This window comes from Bubalus kerabau, unplaced genomic scaffold (assembly GCF_029407905.1).
Source record: "Bubalus kerabau isolate K-KA32 ecotype Philippines breed swamp buffalo unplaced genomic scaffold, PCC_UOA_SB_1v2 scaffold_25, whole genome shotgun sequence".
Lineage (NCBI taxonomy): Eukaryota > Metazoa > Chordata > Mammalia > Artiodactyla > Bovidae > Bubalus > Bubalus kerabau.
In genome coordinates this window covers 7,124,131-7,142,397 of record NW_026577879.1, presented here as the reverse complement: position 1 = coordinate 7,142,397, position 18,267 = coordinate 7,124,131, and positions in this window count along the sequence as shown.

Genomic DNA, 18,267 nt, shown 5'->3' with positions numbered 1-18,267 from the left:
CAGCGATTATCAGCCGCTAGATCAGCATCTATCAACGACTTTATCAGCACCTTTCAGCTGCTTGATCAGCGCCTGTCAGCCACTTTATCATCGCCTAATCAGCTGCGCGATCAGCGCCTACTCAGCCGCTTGATCAGAATCTGTCAGCCAGTTGATCAGCACCTGTCAGCCGCTTGATCAGCACCTGTCAGCAGCTTTATCAGCACCTATCAGCTGCTTGATTAGCACCTGTCAGCATGTTGATCTACACCTGTCAGCCGCTTCATTAGCACCTCTCTGCCAGTTGATCAGCACCTGTCAGCTGCTTGATCAGCAGATATAACCGGCTTCATCAGTGCCCGTCAGCTGCTTGATCATTGCCTTCTCAGCTGGGCTATCAGCGCCTACTCAGCCGCGAATCAGCCCCTGCACAGACGCGTGATCATAGTCTGCCAGCCGCTTGAGCAGAGACTGTCAGGCGCTTGATCAGCGCCTAATCACCCCCTCCATCAGCGCCTATTGAGCAGGGCGATCAGCACCTGTCAGGCGCTTGACAAGAACTTATACACCACTTGATCAACACCTTATTAGCTTCACTCTCAGTATTTCCTGAACCATGCGATCATGGCCTCAGCTGCATGATCTGTGCCTACTCAGCCCCGCGATCAGTGCCTACTCAGCCGTGCGATATGTGCCTGACATCCGATTGAGAAGTACTGTCACTCGCTTGATCAGTGATAATCAGCTGCTAGATCAGCGATCATCAACCGCTAGATCAGCATCTGTCAACGACTTTCTCAGCACCTTTCAGACGCTTGATCAGCGCCTATCAGCCGCTTGATTATAACCTGTGAGCCAGTTGATTAGCACCTGTCAGCCGCTTAACCAGCACCTTTCAGCAGCTTGATCAGCACCTGTCAGCAGCTTGATCAGCACCAATCAGCTGCTTGATTAGCACCTGTCAGCATGTTGATCATCACCTGTCAGCCGCTTCATTAGCAACTGTCAGCCAGTTGATCAGCAGCTGTCAGCCGCTTCATTAGCAACTGTCAGCCAGTTGATCAGCACCTCTCAGCCAGTTGACCAGCACCTGTAAGCCACTGGTTCAGCCCCTGTTAGCCGCTTGATCATCGCCTTATCAGCTGCAAGATCAGCGCCTACCCAGACTCTTGATCAGAACCTCTCAGCCAGTTGATCGGCACCTGTCAGCCGCTTGATCATTTCCTGCTCTGCTGGTCATTCAGCGCCTGGTCAACCACTTCATCAATGCCTGTCAGCCACTTGACCAATGCCCACTCAGCTGATTGAAAAGGGCCTATGTAGCCGTGCGATAAGTGCCTCTCAGCCGCTTGACAAGCAACTGTCAGAAGCTTGATCAGGGCCCATCAGCCACTTGAATAGTACCTATCAGCCACTTGATCAGCACCTGTCAGAAGCTTGATCAGGGCCCATCAGCCACTTGAATAGTACCTATCAGCCACTTGATCAGCACCTGTCAGCCGCTTGATGAGCGCCTATCAGCCGCTTGATCAGCACCTATCAGCCGCTTGATGAGCGCCTATCAGCCGCTTTATCAGCGCCTGTTAGCCACTTTATCATCGTCTAACCAGCTGCATGATCAGCGCCTACTCAGCCACTTGATCAGTACCAGTCAGCCAGTTGATCAGCACCTGTCAGCAGCTTGATAAACGCGTGTCAGCCTCTTGACCTGCACCTAATCAGCCACACGATGATCATTTACTCAGCCACGCGATCATCGCCTCAGCCTCTTGATCCGTGCCTACTCGGCCCCATGACCAGCGCCTACTCAGCCATGCGATCTGTGCCTGACAGCCACTTGATCAACGACTATCAGCCGCTTGATCATTGCCTTATCAGCTTCACGATCAGCGCCTACTCAGCCGCTTGATCAGAACCTGTCAGGCAGTTGATCAGCACCAGTCAGCCGCTTAATCATTTCCTGCTCTGCTGGTCATTCAGCTGCTGGTCATCCACTTGATCAGTGCCTGTCAGCCGCTTGAGAAGTACCTGGCAGCCACTTGACCAGCACCTAATCAGCCACGCGATCATCATTTACTCAGCCGCACGATCATCGCCTCAGCCTCTTGATCTGTGCCTACTCAGCCCCAGGACAAGCGCCTACTCAGTCATGCGATCTGTGACTGACAGCCACTTGATCAACGACTCTCAGCCGCTTGATCAGCACCTGTCAACCACTTTATCATCACTTGTCAGCCGCTTGATCAGCGCCTGTTAGCCGCTTTATCATCACATAATCAGCTGCATGATCAGCGCCTACTCAGCTGCTTGATTAGTACCAGTCACCCAGTTGATCAGCACCTGTCAGCACCTTGATAAGTGCCTATAAGCTGCTTGATTAACACCTGTCAGCCACTTGATCAGCACCTGTCAGCCAATATATCAGCAACTCTCAACAGCTTGATCAGTACCCGCTTAGCTGCGTAATCAGAGCCTACTCAGACACGTGATCAGTGACTCTCAGCCGGTTGATCAGCGCCTGTCAGCGGCTTGATCATTTCCTGCTCTGCTGGTCATTCAGCGCCTGGTCAACCACTTCATCAGTGCCTGTCTGCCACTTGACCATTGCCCACTCACCTGATTGAAAAGCGCCTATGCAGCCGCGCGATAAGTGCCTCTCAGCCGCTTGACAAGCAACTGTCAGAAGCTTGATCAGGGCCTATCAGCCACTAGAATAGTACCTATCAGCCAGTTGATCGACACCTGTCAGCCGCTTGATCAGGACCTTTCAGCAGCTTTATCAGCACCTATCAGCTGCTTGATTAGGAACTGTCAGCATGTTGATCAACACCTGTCAGCCGCTTCATTAGCAACTGTCAGCCAGTTGATTAGCACCTGTCAGCCGCTTAATCAGCACCTGTCAGCAGCTTGATCAGCACCTGTCAGCAGCTTGATCAGCACCTATCAGCAGCTTGATTAGCACCTGTCAGCATGTTGATGAACACCTGTCTGCCGCTTCGTTAGCAACTGTCAGCCAGTTGATCAGCACCTGTCAGCTGCTTGATCAGCACCTGAAAGCCGCTTAAGCTGCGCCTGCCATCCGCTTGATAAGTGCATTCTCAGCTGTGCAATCAACGCCTACTCAGCCGCGAATCAGCCCCTACACAGCCGCGTGATCATAGTCTGTCAGCCATTTGATCAGAGACTGTCAGACGCTTGATCAGTGCCTAATCACCCCCTCCATCAGCGCCTATTGAAGCGGCGCGATCAGCACCTGTCAGCCGCTTGATCAGCGATTATCAGCCGCTAGATAAACATCCATCAACGACTTTATCAGCACCTGTCAGCCACTTTATCATCGCCTAATCAGCTGCGTTATCAGTGCCTACTCAACCGCTTGATCAGTACCTGTCAGCCACTTTATCAGCACCTGTCAGCCACTATATCAGCACCTGTCAACTGCTTGATCAGCGTCCACTTTGCTGCGTGATCAGATCCTACTAAGCCAGTTGATCAGTGACCCTCAGCCGGTTGATCAGCGCCTGTCAGCCGCTTGATCATTTCCTGCTCTGCTGGTCATTCAGCGCCTCGTCAAGCACTTCATCAGTGCCTGTCAGACACTTGACCAGTGCCCACTCAACTGATTGAAAAGCGCCTACGCAGCCGCGCCTTAAGTGCCTCTCAGCCGCTTGACAAGCACCTGTCAGAAGATTGATCAGGGCCTATCAGCCACTTGAATAGTACCTATCACCCAGTTGATCAGCACCTGTCAGCCAATTGATCAGCACCTGTCAGCCGCTTCATTAGCACCTGTCAGCCAATTGATCAGCACCTCTCAGCCTCTTGATCAGAACCTGTCAGCAGCTTGATCATCGCCTATCAGCTACTTAATTAGCACTTGTCAGCCAGTTGATCAGCACCTGCCTAACGATTGATCAGTGCCTGTCAGCTGCTTGATCATTGCATTCTCAGCTGCGCAATCAGCACCTATCAGCTGCTTGTTTAGCACCTGTCAGCCAGTTGATCAGCACCTGTCAGCCTCTTGATCAGAACATGTCAGCTGCTTGATCATTGCATTCTCAGCTGCGCAATCAGCACCTATCAGCTGCTTGTTTAGCACCTGTCAGCCAGTTGATCAGCACCTGTCAGCCTCTTGATCAGAACATGTCAGCTGCTTGATCATTGCATTCTCAGCTGCGCAATCAGCACCTATCAGCTGCTTGTTTAGCACCTGTCAGCCAGTTGATCAGCACCTGTCAGCACCTTGATCATCGCCTATCAGCTATTGATTAGCACTTGTCAGCCAGTTGATCAGCACCTGCCTACCGAAAGATCAGTTCCTGTCAGCTGCTTGATAATTGCATTCTCAGCTGTGCAATCAGCACCTGTCAGCTGCTTGTTTAGCACCTGTCAGCCAGTTGATCAGCACCTGTCAGCACCTTGATCATCGCCTATCAGCCGCTTGATTAGCACCTGTCAGCCAGTTGATCAGCACCTGTCAGCACCTTGATCATCGCCTATCAGCCGCTTGATTAGCACCTGTCAGCCAGATGATCAGCACCTGTCAGCAGCTTGAGCAGCGAGTATCAGCTGCATGATCAGCACCTGTCAGCCACTTCATTAGCACCTGTCAGCCAGTTGAACAGCACCTGTCAGCACCTTGATCAGAACCTGTCAGCAGCTTGATCATCGCCTATCAGGTACTTGTTTAGCACCTGTCAGCCAGTTGATCAGCACCTGTCAGCCTCTTGATCAGAACCTGTCAGCAGCCTGATCATCGCCTATCAGGTACTTGTTTAGCACCTGTCAGCCAGTTGATCAGCACCTGTCAGCCTCTTGATCAGAACCTGTCAGCAGCTTGATCATCGCCTATCAGGTACTTGATTAGCACTTGCCAGCCAGTTGATCAGCACCTGCGTAGAGATTGATCAGTGTCTGTCAGCTGCTTGATCATTGCATTCTCAGCTGCACAATCAGCGCCTATCAGTGGCTTGATTATCCCCTGTCAGCCAGTTGATCAGCACCTGTCAGCCGCTTGATCAGCCCCTATCAGTGGCTTGATTAGCCCCTGTCAGCCAGTTGACCAGCACCTGTCAGCCGATTGTTAAGCACCTGTCAGCACCTTGATCAGCGCTTGACCACTTTCCGCTCAGCCGATTGAAAAGCACTGACTCAGCCGCGCGAATAGCATCTTTCGTCCAGTTGATCTGTGCCTACTGAGCCCCGCAATCAGTGCCTACTCAGACGCCCGATCAGTGTCTGGCAGCCGCTTGAGAAGTACCTGTCAGCCAGTTGATCAGCACCTGTTAGCCGCTTGATCAGCACCTATCAGCCAGTTGGTCATCACTTGTAAGCCACTGAATCAGCACCTGTCAGCGGCTTGATCAACACCTTTCAGCAGCTTGATCAGCACCTATCAGCTGCTTAATTAACACTTCTCAGCCAGTTGATCAGCACCTGTTAGCCGCTTGATCAGCACCTATCAGCCGCTTGATTAGCACCTGTCAGCCAGTAGATGAGCACCTGTCAGCCGCTTAATCAGCTCCTGTCAGCAGCTTGATCCGCACCTGTCAGCATCTTTATCAGCACCTATCAGCTGCTTGATTAGCACCTGTCAGCATGTTGATCAACACCTGTCAGCCGCTTCATTAGCAACTGTCAGCCAGTTGATCAGCACCTGTAAGCTACTTGATCGGCACCTGTAAGCCGCTTAAACAGGGCCTGCCATCCGCTTGATCAGTGCCTTTTCAGCTGCGCGATCAAAGCCTACTCAGCCGAGAAACAGCCCCTACACTGCCGGGTGATCATAGTCTGTCAGCCGCTTGATCAGAGACTGTCAGACGCTTGATCAGCGCCTAATCACCCCCTCGATCAGTGCCTATTGAGCGGCGCAATCAGCACCTGTTAGCGGCTTGATCAGCACGTGTGAGCAGCTTTATCAGCACCTATCAGCTGCTTGATTAGCACCTGTCAGCATGTTGATCAACACCTGTCAGCCGCTTCATTAGCAACTGTCAGCCAGTTGATCAGCAACTGTCAGACGCTTGATAAGCACCTTTCAGCCAGTTGATCAGCACCTCTAAGCCGCTTAAACAGCGCCTGCCAGCCGCTTCATCAGTGCCTGTCAGCTGCTTGATCAGTGACCACTTTGCTGCATGATCAGATCCTACACAGGCACGTGATCAGTGACCCTCAGCCTGTTGATCAGCGCCTGTCAGCCGCTTGATAAACGCGTTAGCCTCTAGAGAAGTACCTGTCAGCCACTGGATCAGCACCTGTCAGCCGCTTGATCAGGAACTTTCAGCAGCGTGATCAGCACCTATCAGCTGTTTAATTAACACTTCTCAGCCAGTTGATCAGCACCTGTTAGCCGCTTGATCAGCGCCTATCAGCCGCTTGATTAGCCCCTGTCAGCCAGTTGATTAGCACCTGTCAGCCGCTTAATCAGCACCTGTCAGCAGCTTGATCAGGGCCTATCAGCCACTTGAACAGTACCTGTCAGCCAGTTGATCAGCACCTGTCAGCCACTTCATTTGCACCCTTCAGCCAATTTATCAGCAACTGTCAGGAGATAGGGCAGCCCCTATAAGCAGCTTGATCATTAACTGTCAGCCACATTATCAGCACCTTTTTGCCGCTGTATCAGAACCTGTCAACCGCTTGATCAGCACCTGTCAGCAGCTTTATCAGCACCTATCAGCTGCTTGATTAGCCCCTGTCAGCCACTTGATCAGCAATTGTCAGCCGCTTGTTATGCACCTGTCAGCAGCTTGATCAGCGCTTGACCACTTTCCACTCAGCCGATTGAAAAGCACTGACTCAACCGCATGAATATCATCTTTCAGCCAGTTGATCTGTGCCTACTGAGCCCCGCAGTCAGTGCCTACACAGCCCCCAGATCAGTGCTTGTCAGCCGTTTGACAACTACCTGTCAGCCACTTGATCAGCACCTGTCAGCAGCTTGATGTGCGCCTATCAGCCGCTTGATTAGCACCTGTCAGCCAGTTGACCAGCACCTGTCAGCCGCTTGATCAGCGCCTATCAGTGGCTTGATTAGACCCTGTAAGCCAGTTGATCAGGAATTGTCAGCCGCTTGTTAAGCATATGTCAGCTGCTTGATCAGCACTTGACCACTTTCCACTCAGCCGATTGAAAAGCACCGACTCAGCCGCGCGAATAGCATCTTTCAGCCAGTTGATCTGTGCCTACTGAGCCCCGCAGTCAGTGCCTACACAGCCGCCTGATCAGTGCTTGTCAGCCGCTTGACAAGTACCTGTCAGCCTCTTGATCAGCACCTAATCAGCCCCACGATGATCATTTACTCAGCCACGCGATCATCGCCTCAGCCTCTTGATCCGTGCCTACTCGGCCCCATGACCAGCGCCTACTCAGCCATGCGATCTGTGCCTGACAGCCACTTGATCAACGACTATCAGCCGCTTGATCATCGCCTTATCAGCTTCACGATCAGCACCTACTCAGCCGCTTGATCAGAACCTTTCAGGCAGTTGATCAGCACCAGTCAGCCGCTTGATCATTTCCTGCTCTGCTGGTCATTCAGCTCCTGGTCATCCACTTGATCAGTGCCTGTCAGCCGCTTGAGAAGTACCTGGCAGCCACTTGACCAGCACCTAATCAGCCAGGCGATCATCATTTACTCAGCCGCACGATCATCGCCTCAGCCGCTTGATCTGTGTCTACTCAGCCCCGCGATCAGCGCCTACTCAGCTGTGGGATGTGCGCCTGACAGACACTTGAGACGTACTGTCAGCCACTTTATCAGCGACTATCAGTCGCTTGATCAGCACCTGTCAACGACTTTATCAGCACCTGTCAGCCGCTTGATTAGTGCCTGTCAGCTGCTTGACCACTGCCCACTCAGCCGATTGAAAAGCGCCAATGCAGCCGCGCGATAAGCACCAGTCAGCCGCCTGAAAATCACCTGTCAGCAGCTTGATCAGGGCCTATTAGCCACTTGATTATCACCTGTCAGCTAGTTGATCAGCACCTGTCAGCCAATTGATCAGCACCTGTGGGCCGCTTGACCAACGCATATCAGTGGCTTGATTAGCCCCTGTCAGCCAGTTGATCAGCAATTGTCAGCCGCTTGTTAAGCACCTGTCAGCAGCTTGATCAGCGCTTGACCACTTCCCACTCAGCCGATTGAAAAGCACCGACTCAGCCGCACGAATAGCATCTTTCGGCCAGTTGATCTCTGCCTACTGAGCCCCGCAGTCAGCGCCTACTCAGCTGCCCGATCAGTGTCTGTCAGCCGCTTAAGAAGTAGTGTCAGCCAGTTGATCAGCACCTGTCTGCCCCTTAATCAGCGCCTATCAGCCGCTTGATCAGCACCTGTCAGCCACTTGATCAGCACCTGTCAGCAGCTTGATAAACGCGTGTCAGCCTCTTGATCAGCACCTAATCTGCCAAGCGATGATCATTTACTCAGCCCCGCGTTCATCGCCTCAACCTCTTGATCTGTGCCTACTCAGCCCCACGACCAGCGCCTATATAGCCACGTGATCTACGCCTGACAGCTACTTAATCAACGACTATCAGTCGCTTGATCAGCACCTGTCAACCACTTTATCATCACCTGTCAGCCGCTTGATCAGCGCCTGTTAGCCGCTTTATCATCACATAATCAGCTGCATGATCAGCGCCTAATCAGCTGCTTGATCAGTTCCAGTCAGCCAGTTGATCAGCACCTGTCTGCACCATGATCAGCGCCTATAAGCTGCTTGATTAGCACCTGTCAGCCAGTTGATCAGCAACTCTCAGCCAGTTGATCAGAACCTGTAAGACACTGGATCAGCGCAAGTTAGCCGCTTTATCATCGCCTTATCAGCTGCACGATCAGCACCTACTCAGCCGCTTGATCAGAACCTGTCAGCCAGTTGATCAGCACCTCTCAGCCACCTGATCACCACGTGTAAGCCACTGGATCAGCACCTGTCAGCCGCTTGATCAGCACCATTCAGCAGCTTGATCAGGGCGTATTAGCTGCTTAATTAACACTTCTCAGCCAGTTGATCAGCACCTGTTAGCCGCTTCATTAGCAACTGTCAGCCAGTTGATCAGCACCTGTCAGCAGCTTGATAAACGCGTGTCAGCCTCTTGATCAGCAGCTAATCAGACACGCGATGATCGTTTACTCAGCCGCGCGATCATCCCCTCAGCCTCTTGATCTGTGCCTACTCAGCCATGTGATCTGTGCCTGACAGCCACTTGATCAATGACTCTCAACCGCTTGATCAGCAACTGTCAACCATTTATCATCACCTCTAAGCCGCTTGATCAGCGCCTGTTAGCCGCTTTGTCATTGCCTAATCAGCTGCCTGATCAGCGCCTACTCAGCCGCTTGATCAGTACCAGTCAGCCAGTTGATCAGCACCTGTCAGCAGCTTGATCAGCGCCTATCAGCTGCTTCGTTAGCACCTGTCAGCCAATTGATCAGCACGTCTCATCCAGTTGATGATCACCTGTAAGCCACTGGATCAGCGCCTGTAAGCCGCTTGATCATTGCCTTATAAGCTGCACGATCATCGCCTACTCAATCGGTTGATCAGTACCTGTCTGCCTCTTTATCAGCACCTGTCAGCCACTATATCAGCACCTGTCAACTGCTTGAACAGCGAACACTTTGCTTTGTGATCATATCCTACTCAGCCACGTGATCAGTGACCCTCAGCCGGTTGATTAAAGCCTGTCAGCCGCTTGATCATTTCTTGCTCTGCTGGTCATTCAGCGCCTGGTCAACCACTTCACCAGTGCCTTTCAGTGACTTGACCAGTGCCCACTCAGCTGATTGAAAAGCGCCTACACAGCCGCGCGATAAGTGCCTCTCAGCCGCTTAACAAGCACCTGTCAGAAGCTTGATCAGGGCCTATCAGCCACTTGAATAGTACCTATCAGCCAGTTGATCAGCGCCTGTCAGACCCTTGATCAGCGCCTATCAGCCGCATGATCAGCACCTGTCAGCAGCTTGATCAGCATCTGTCAGCAGCTTTATCAGCACCTATCAGCTGCTTGATTAGCACCTGTCAGCATGTTGATCAACACCTGTCAGCCGCTTCATTAGCAACTGTCAGCCAGTTGATCAGCACCTGTCAGCTGCTTGATCAGCACCTGTAAGCCGCTTAAACAGTGCTGCCAGCCGCTTGATCAGTGCCTTCTCAGCTGCGCCATCAATGCCTACTTAGCCGAGAAACAGCCCCTACACTGCCGGGTGATCATAGTCTGTCGGCCGCTTGATCAGAGACTGTCAGCCGCTTGATCAGCGACTGTTACCCACATTCTCATCGCCTAGTCAGCTGCATGATCAGCACCTATTCAGCTGCTTGATCAGTACCAGTCAGCCAGTTGATCAGCACTTGTCAGCAGCTTGATCAGCGCCTATCAGCTGTTGATTAGCACCTGTCAGCCGTTGATCAGCACCTGTCAGCCAGTTTATCTGCGCGTGTAAGCCACTGGATTAGCACCTGTTAGCCGCTTGATAATCACATTATCAGCTGCAGGATCAGCACCTACTCAGCCGTTTGATCAGAACCTGTCAGCCAGTTGATCAGCACCTCTCATCCGCTTGATCAGCACCTGTCAGCAGCTTGATCAGCACCTATCAGCTGCTTGATTAGCACCTGTCAGCATGTTGATCAACACCTGTCAGCCGCTTCATTAGCACCTGTCAGCCAATTGATCAGCACCTGTCAGCTGCTTGATCAGCACCTGTAAGCCGCTTAAACAGCGCCTGCCAGCCGTTTGATCAGTGCCTACTCAGCCGTGCGATATAAGCCTGACAGCAGATTGAGAAGTACTCTCAGCCGCTTGATCAGCGATTATCAGAAGCTAGATCAGCATCTGTCAACGACTTTATCAGCACTTTTCAGCCGCTTGATCAGTGCCTGTCAGCTGCTTGATCAGCGATTATCAGCCGCTAGATCAACATCTGTCAACCCCTATATCAGCACCTGTAAGCCGCTTAAACAGCGCCTGCCAGCCGCTTCATCAGTGCCTGTGAGCTGCTTGATCATTGCCTTCTTAGCTGCGCGATCAGCGCCAACTCAGCCGCGAATCAGCCCCTACACAGCCACGTGATCATAGTCTGTCAGCCTCTTTATCAGAGTCGGTCATCCACCTGATCAGCACCTGTCAGCAGGATGAAGAGTGGCTCCTCAGCCGTGCGAATTGCATCTCTCAGCCAGTTGATCTGCGCCTACTGAGCCCTGCAATCAGTTCTCACTCAGCCGCCCAATCAGTGCCTGTCAGCTGCTTGAGAAGTACCTGTCAGCCAGTTGATCAGCACCTGTAAGCCACTGGATCAGCACCTGTCAGCCGCTTCATCAGCACCGTTCAGCATCTTGATCAGCACCTATCAGCTGCTTAATTAACACTTCTCAGCCAGTTGATCAGCACCTGTGAGCCTCTTGATCAGTGCCTATCAGCCGCTTATTTAGCACCTGTCTAGCCAGTTGATTAGCACCTGTCAGCCGCTTAATCAGCACCTGTCAGCAGCTTGATCAGCACCTGTCAGCAGCTTGATCAGCACATATCAGCTGCTTGATTTGCACCTGTCACCATGTTGATCAACACCTGTTAGCCGCTTTATTAGCAACTGTCAGCCAGTTGATCAGCACCTGTCAGCCGCTTGATCAGCACCTGTCAGCAGCTTTATCAGCACCTATCAGCCGCTTGATTAGCACCTGTCAGCCAGTTGATCAGCACCTGTCAGCAGCTTGAGCAGCGAGTATCAGCTGCTTGATCAGCACCTGTCAGCCAGTTGATCAGCACCTGTCAGCAGATTGATCAGGGCCTATCAGCCACTTGATTAGCACCTGTCAGCCAGTTGACCAGCACCTGAGAGTTGCTTCATTAGCACCTGTCATCCGGTTGATCAGCACCTGAGAGTCGCTTCATTAGCACCTGTCAGCCAGTTGATCAGCACCTGTCATCCACTTGATCAGCACCTGTCAGCAGGTTGATCAGTGCGTATCAGCTGCTTGATTAACACCTGTCTGTGTATTGATCATCACCTGTCAACCGCTAGATCAGCACCCACTTTGCTGCATGAACAGAGCCTACTCAGCCACGCGGTCAGTGACGCTCAGCCGGTTGATCTTCTCCTGTCAGGCGCTTGATCATTTCCTGCTCTGCTGGTCATTCAGCGCCTGGTCAACCACTGGATCAGTGTCAGTCAGCCGCTTGACCACTGCCCACACAGCAGATTGAAAAGCGCCTACGCAGCCGAGCGATAAGCGCCTGTCAGCTGCTTTACAAGCACCTGTAAACCGCTTGATCAACACTTACTGAGCTGTGCTATCAGTGCTTAATCAGCCGCGAGATCAGTGTCTGTCAGCTGCTTGATCAGCACCTGTCAGCCGGTTGAACAGTGCCTATTCAGCCGCGCAAATAGCATCTCTAAGCCAGTTGATCTGCTCCTACTGAGCCCCATGATCAGCGCCTACTCAGTCGCCCGATCAGTGACTGTCAGCCTCTTGAGAAGTACCTGTCAGCCACTTGATCAGCACCTGTCAGCCGCTTGATAAACGCATGTCAGCAGCTTGATCAGTACCTGTCAGCCACTTTATCAGCACCTGTCAGCCAATATATCAGCAACTCTCAACAGCTTGATCAGTGCCCGCTTAGCTGCGTAATCAGGGCCTACTCCACCACAGGATCAGTGACCCTCAGCGGGCTGATCAGCGCCTGTCAGCGGCTTGATCATTTCCTGCTCTGATGGTCATTCAGCGCCTGGTCCACCACTAGATCAGTGCCTGTCAGCCCCTTGACCAGTGCCCACTCAGCTGATTGATAAACGCATACGCATCCACGCGATAAGCGCCTGCCAGCCACTTGAGAAGTATCTGTCAGCAACTTGATCAGTACCTGTCAGCCAGTTGATCAGCACCTGTCAGCCACTTCATTTGCACCTGTCAGCCACTTTATCAGCAACTGTCAGGCGCTAGGGCAGCCCCTAAAAGCAGCTTGATCATTAACTGTCAGCCACATTACCAGCACGTGTTAGCCGCTGTATCAGAACCTGTCAACCGCTTGATCAGCACCTGTCAGCAGCTTTATCAGCACCTATCAGCTGCTTGATTAGCCCCTGTCAGCCACTTGATCAGCAATTGTCAGCCGCTTGTTATGCACCTGTCAGCAGGTTGATCAGCGCTTGACCACTTTCCACTCAGCCGATTGAAAAGCACCGACTCAGCCGCACGAATAGCATCTTTCGGCCAGTTGATCTCTGCCTACTGAGCCCCGCAGTCAGCGCCTACTCAGCTGCCCGATCAGTGTCTGTCAGCCGCTTGAGAAGTACTGTCAGCCAGTTGATCAGCACCTGTCAGCCACTTGATTTCCACCTGTCAGCATGTTGATCAACACCTGTCAGCCGCTTCATTAGCAACTGTCAGCCAGTTGATCAGCACCTGTCAGCTGCTTGATCTGCACCTGTAAGCCGCTTAAACAGCACCTGCCAGTGGCTTCATCGGTGCCTGTCAGCTGCTTGATCATTGCCTTCTCAGCTGGGCTATCAGCGCCTACTCAGCCGCGAATCAGCCCCTCCACAGCCGCGTGATCATAGTCTGTCAGCCTCTTTATCAGAGTCGGTGATCTGCTTGATCAGCACCTGTCAGCAAGTTGAAGAGTGCCTACTCAGCCGCGCGAATTGCATCTCTCAGCCAGTTGATGTGCACGTACTGAGCCCAGCAATCAGCGCCTACTCAGCCGCCCGGTCCATGCCTGTCAGCCGCTTGAGAAGAACCTGTCAGCCGCTTGATCAGCACCTATCAGCATCTTTATCAGAACCTATCAGCTGCTTGATAAGCACCTGTCAGCATGTTGATCAACACCTGTCAGCCGCTTCATTAGCAACTCTCAGCCAGTTGATCAGCCAGTGTCAGCCGCTGGATTAGCACCTGTCAGCCACTTGATCAGCACCTGTCAGCCGCTTGATAAACGCGTGTCAGCCTCTAGAGAAGTACCTGTCAGCCACTTGATCAGCACCTGTCAGCCAATATATCAGCAACTCTCAACAGCTTGATCAGTGCCCGCTTAGCTGCGTAATCAGAGCCTACTCAGCCACAGGATCAGTGACCCTCAGGCGGCTGATCAGCGCCTGTCAGTGGCTTGATCATTTCCTGCTCTGATGGTCATTCAGTGCCTGGACAACCACTAGATCAGTGCCTGTCAGCCCCTTGACCAGTGCCCACTCAGCTGATTGATAAACGCATACGCATCCACGCAATAAGCGCCTGTCAGCCACTTGAGAAGCATCTGTCAGCAACTTGATCAGGGCCTATCAGCCACTTGATCAGTACTTGTCAGCCAGTTGATCAGCACCTGTCAGCCACTTCATTTGCACCTGTCAGCCACTTTATCAGCAACTGTCAGGCGCTAGGGCAGCCCCTATAAGCAGCTTGATCATTAACTGTCAGCCATATTATCAGCACCTGTTAGCCGCTGTATCAGAACCTGTCAACCGCTTGATCAGCACCTGTCAGCAGTTTATCAGCACCTATCAGCTGCTTGATTAGCACCTGTCAGCATGTTGATCAACACCTGGCAGCCGCTTCATTAGCAACTGTCAGCCAGTTGATCAGCAACTGTCAGCCGCTTGATTAGCACCTGTCAGCCAGTTGATCAGCACCTGTCAGCCTCTTGATCAGAATCTGTCAGCAGCTTGATCATCGCCTATCAGCTACTTGATTAGCACTTGTCAGCCAGTTGATCAGCACCTGCCTACCGATTGATCAGTGCCAGTCAGCTGCTTGATCATTGCATTCTCAGCTGCGCAATCAGCACCTATCAGCTGCTTGTTTAGCACCTGTCAGCCAGTTGATCAGCACCTGTCAGCACCTTGATCATCGCCAATCAGCCGCTTGATTAGCACCTGTCAGCCAGATGATCAGCACCAGTCAGCAGCTTGAGCAGCGAGTATCAGCTGCGTGATCAGCACCTGTCAGCCAGTTGATCAGCACCTGTCAGCAGATTGATCAGGGCCTATCAGCCACTTGATTAGCACCTGTCAGCCAGTTGATCAGCACCTGAGAGTCGCTTCATTAGCACCTGTCAGCCAGTTGATCAGTACCTGTCAGCCACTTTATCAGCACCTGTCAGCCAATATATCAGCAACTCTCAACAGCTTGATCAGTGCCCGCTTAGCTGCGTAATCAGAGCCTACTCCGCCACAGGATCAGTGACCCTCAGCGGGCTGATCAGCGCCTGTCAGCGGCTTGATCATTTCCTGCTCTGATGGTCATTCAGCGCCTGGTCCACCACTAGATCAGTGCCTGTCAGCCCCTTGACCAGTGCCCACTCAGCTGATTGATAAACGCATACGCATCCACGCGATAAGCACCTGTCAGCCACTTGAGAAGCATCTGTCAGCAACTTGATCAGTACCTGTCAGCCAGTTGATTAGCACCTGTCAGCCACTTCATTTGCACCTGTCAGCCACTTTATCAGCAACTGTCAGGCGCTAGGGCAGCCCCTATAAGCAGCTTGATCATTAACTGTCAGCCACATTATCAGCACGTGTTAGCCGCTGTATCAGAACCTGTCAACCGCTTGATCAGCACCTGTCAGCAGCTTTATCAGCACCTATCAGCTGCTTGATTAGCCCCTGTCAGCCACTTGATCAGCAATTGTCAGCCGCTTGTTATGCACCTGTCAGCAGCTTGATCAGCGCTTGACCACTTTCCACTCAGCCGATTGAAAAGCAAAGACTCAACCGCATGAATATCATCTTTCAGCCAGTTGATCTGTGCCTACTGAGCCCCGCAGTCAGTGCCTACACAGCTGCCCGATCAGTGCTTGTCAGCCGCTTCACAAGTACCTGTCAGACACTTGATCAGCACCTGTCAGCAGCTTGATGTGCGCCTCTCAGCCGCTTGATTAGCACCTGTCAGCCAGTTGACCAGCACCTGTCAGCCGCTTGGTCAGCGCCTATCAGTGGTTTGATTAGCCACTGTCAGCCAGTTGATCAGCAATTGTCAGCCGCTTGTTAAGCACCTGTCAGCAGCTTGATCAGCGCTTGACCACTTTCCACTCAGCCGATTGAAAAGCACTGACTCAGCCGCGCAAATAGCATCTTTCAGCCAGTTGATCTGTGCCCACTGAGCCCCGCAGTCAGTGCCTACACAGCCGCCTGATCAGTGCTTGTCAGCCGCTTGACAAGTACCTGTCAGCCTCTTGATCAGCACCTAATCGGCCACACGATGATCATTTACTCAGCCGCGCGATCATCGCCTCAGCCTCTTGATCTGTGCCTACTCAGCCCCATGACCAGCGCCTACTCAGCCATGCGATCTGTGCCTGACAGCCACTTGATCAACGACTATCAGCCGCTTGATCATCGCCTTATCAGCTTCACGATCAGCACCTACTCAGCCGCTTGGTCAGAACCTGTCAGGCAGTTGATCAGCACCAGTCAGCCACTTGATCATTTCCTGCTCTGCTGGTCATTCATCTGGTCATCCACTTGATCAGAGCCTGTCAGCCGCTTGAGAAGTACCTGGAAGCCACTTGACCAGCACCTAATCAGCCACGCGATCATCATTTACTCAGCCGCACGATCATCGCCTCAGCCGCTTGATCTGTGTCTACTCAGCCCCGCGATCAGCGCCTACTCAGCCGTGCGAGGTGCGCCTGACAGACACTTGAGAAGTACTGTCAGCCACTTTATCAGCGACTCTCAGTCGCTTGATCAGCACCTGTCAACGACTTTATCAGCACCTGTCAGCCGCTTGATTAGTGCCTGTCAGCTGCTTGACCACTGCCCACTCAGCCGATTGAAAAGCGCCAATGCAGCCGCGTGATAAGCACCAGTCAGCCGCCTGAAAATCACCTGTCAGCAGCTTGATCAGGGCCTATTAGCCACTTGATTAGCACCTGTCAGCTAGTTGATCAGCACCTGTCAGCCAATTGATCAGCACCTGTCAGCCGCTTCATTAGCACCTGTCAGCCAGTTGAACAGCACCTGTCAGCCCCTTGATCATCGCCTATCAGCCGTGTGATTAGCACCTGTCAGCCAGGTGATCAGCACATGTCAGCCTCTTGATCAGAACCTGTCAGCAGCTTGATCATCGCCTATCAGCTACTTGATTAGCACTTGTCAGCCAGTTGATCAGCACCTGCCTACGGATTGATCAGTGCCTGTCAGCTGCTTGATCATTGCATTCTCAGCTGCGCAATCAGCACCTATCAGCTGCTTGTTTAGCACCTGTCAGCCAGTTGATCAGCACCTGTCAGCACCTTGATCATCGCCTATCAGCCGCTTGATTAGCACCTGTCAGCCAGATGATCAGCACCTGTCAGCAGCTTGAGCAGCGAGTATCAGCTGCTTGATCAGCACCTGTCAGCCAGTTGATCAGCACCTGAGAGTCGCTTCATTAGCACCTGTCATCCGGTTGATCAGCACCTGTCATCAGGTTGATCAGCACCTGTCAGCAGGTTGATCAGTGCGTATCAGCTGCTTGATTAACATCTGCCAGTCTATTGATCATCGCCTGTCAACCGCTAGATCAGCACCCACTTTGCTGCATGAACAGAGCCTACTCAGCCACGCGGTCAGTGACGCTCAGCTGGTTGATCTTCTCCTGTCAGGCGCTTGATCATTTCCTGCTCTGCTGGTCATTCAGCGCCTGGTCAACCACTGGATCAGTGTCAGTCAGCCGCTTGACCACTGCCCACTCAGCAGATTGAGAGGCGCCTACGCAGCCGAGCGATAAGCGCCTGTCAGCCGCTTTACAAGCACCTGTAAACCGCTTGATCAACACTTACTGAGCTGCGCTATCAGTGCTTAATCAGCCGCGAGATCAGTGTCTGTCAGCTGCTTGATCAGCACCTGTCAGCCGGTTGAACAGTGCCTATTCAGCCGCGCAAATAGCATCTTTCAGCCAGTTGATCTGTGCCCACTGAGCCCCGCAGTCAGTGCCTACACAGCCGCCTGATCAGTGCTTGTCAGCCGCTTGACAAGTACCTGTAAGCCTCTTGATGAGCACCTAATCAGCCACACGATGATCATTTACTCAGCCGCGCGATCATCGCCTCAGCCGCTTGATCTGTGTCTACTCAGCCCCGCGATCAGCGCCTACTCAGCCGTGCGAGGTGCGCCTGACAGACACTTGAGAAGTACTGTCAGCCACTTTATCATCGACTCTCAGTCGCTTGATCAGCACCTGTCAACGACTTTATCAGCACCTGTCAGCCGCTTGATTAGTGCCTGTCAGCTGCTTGACCACTGCCCACTCAGCCGATTGAAAAGCGCCAATGCAGCCGAGCGATAAGCACCAGTCAGCCGCCTGAAAATCA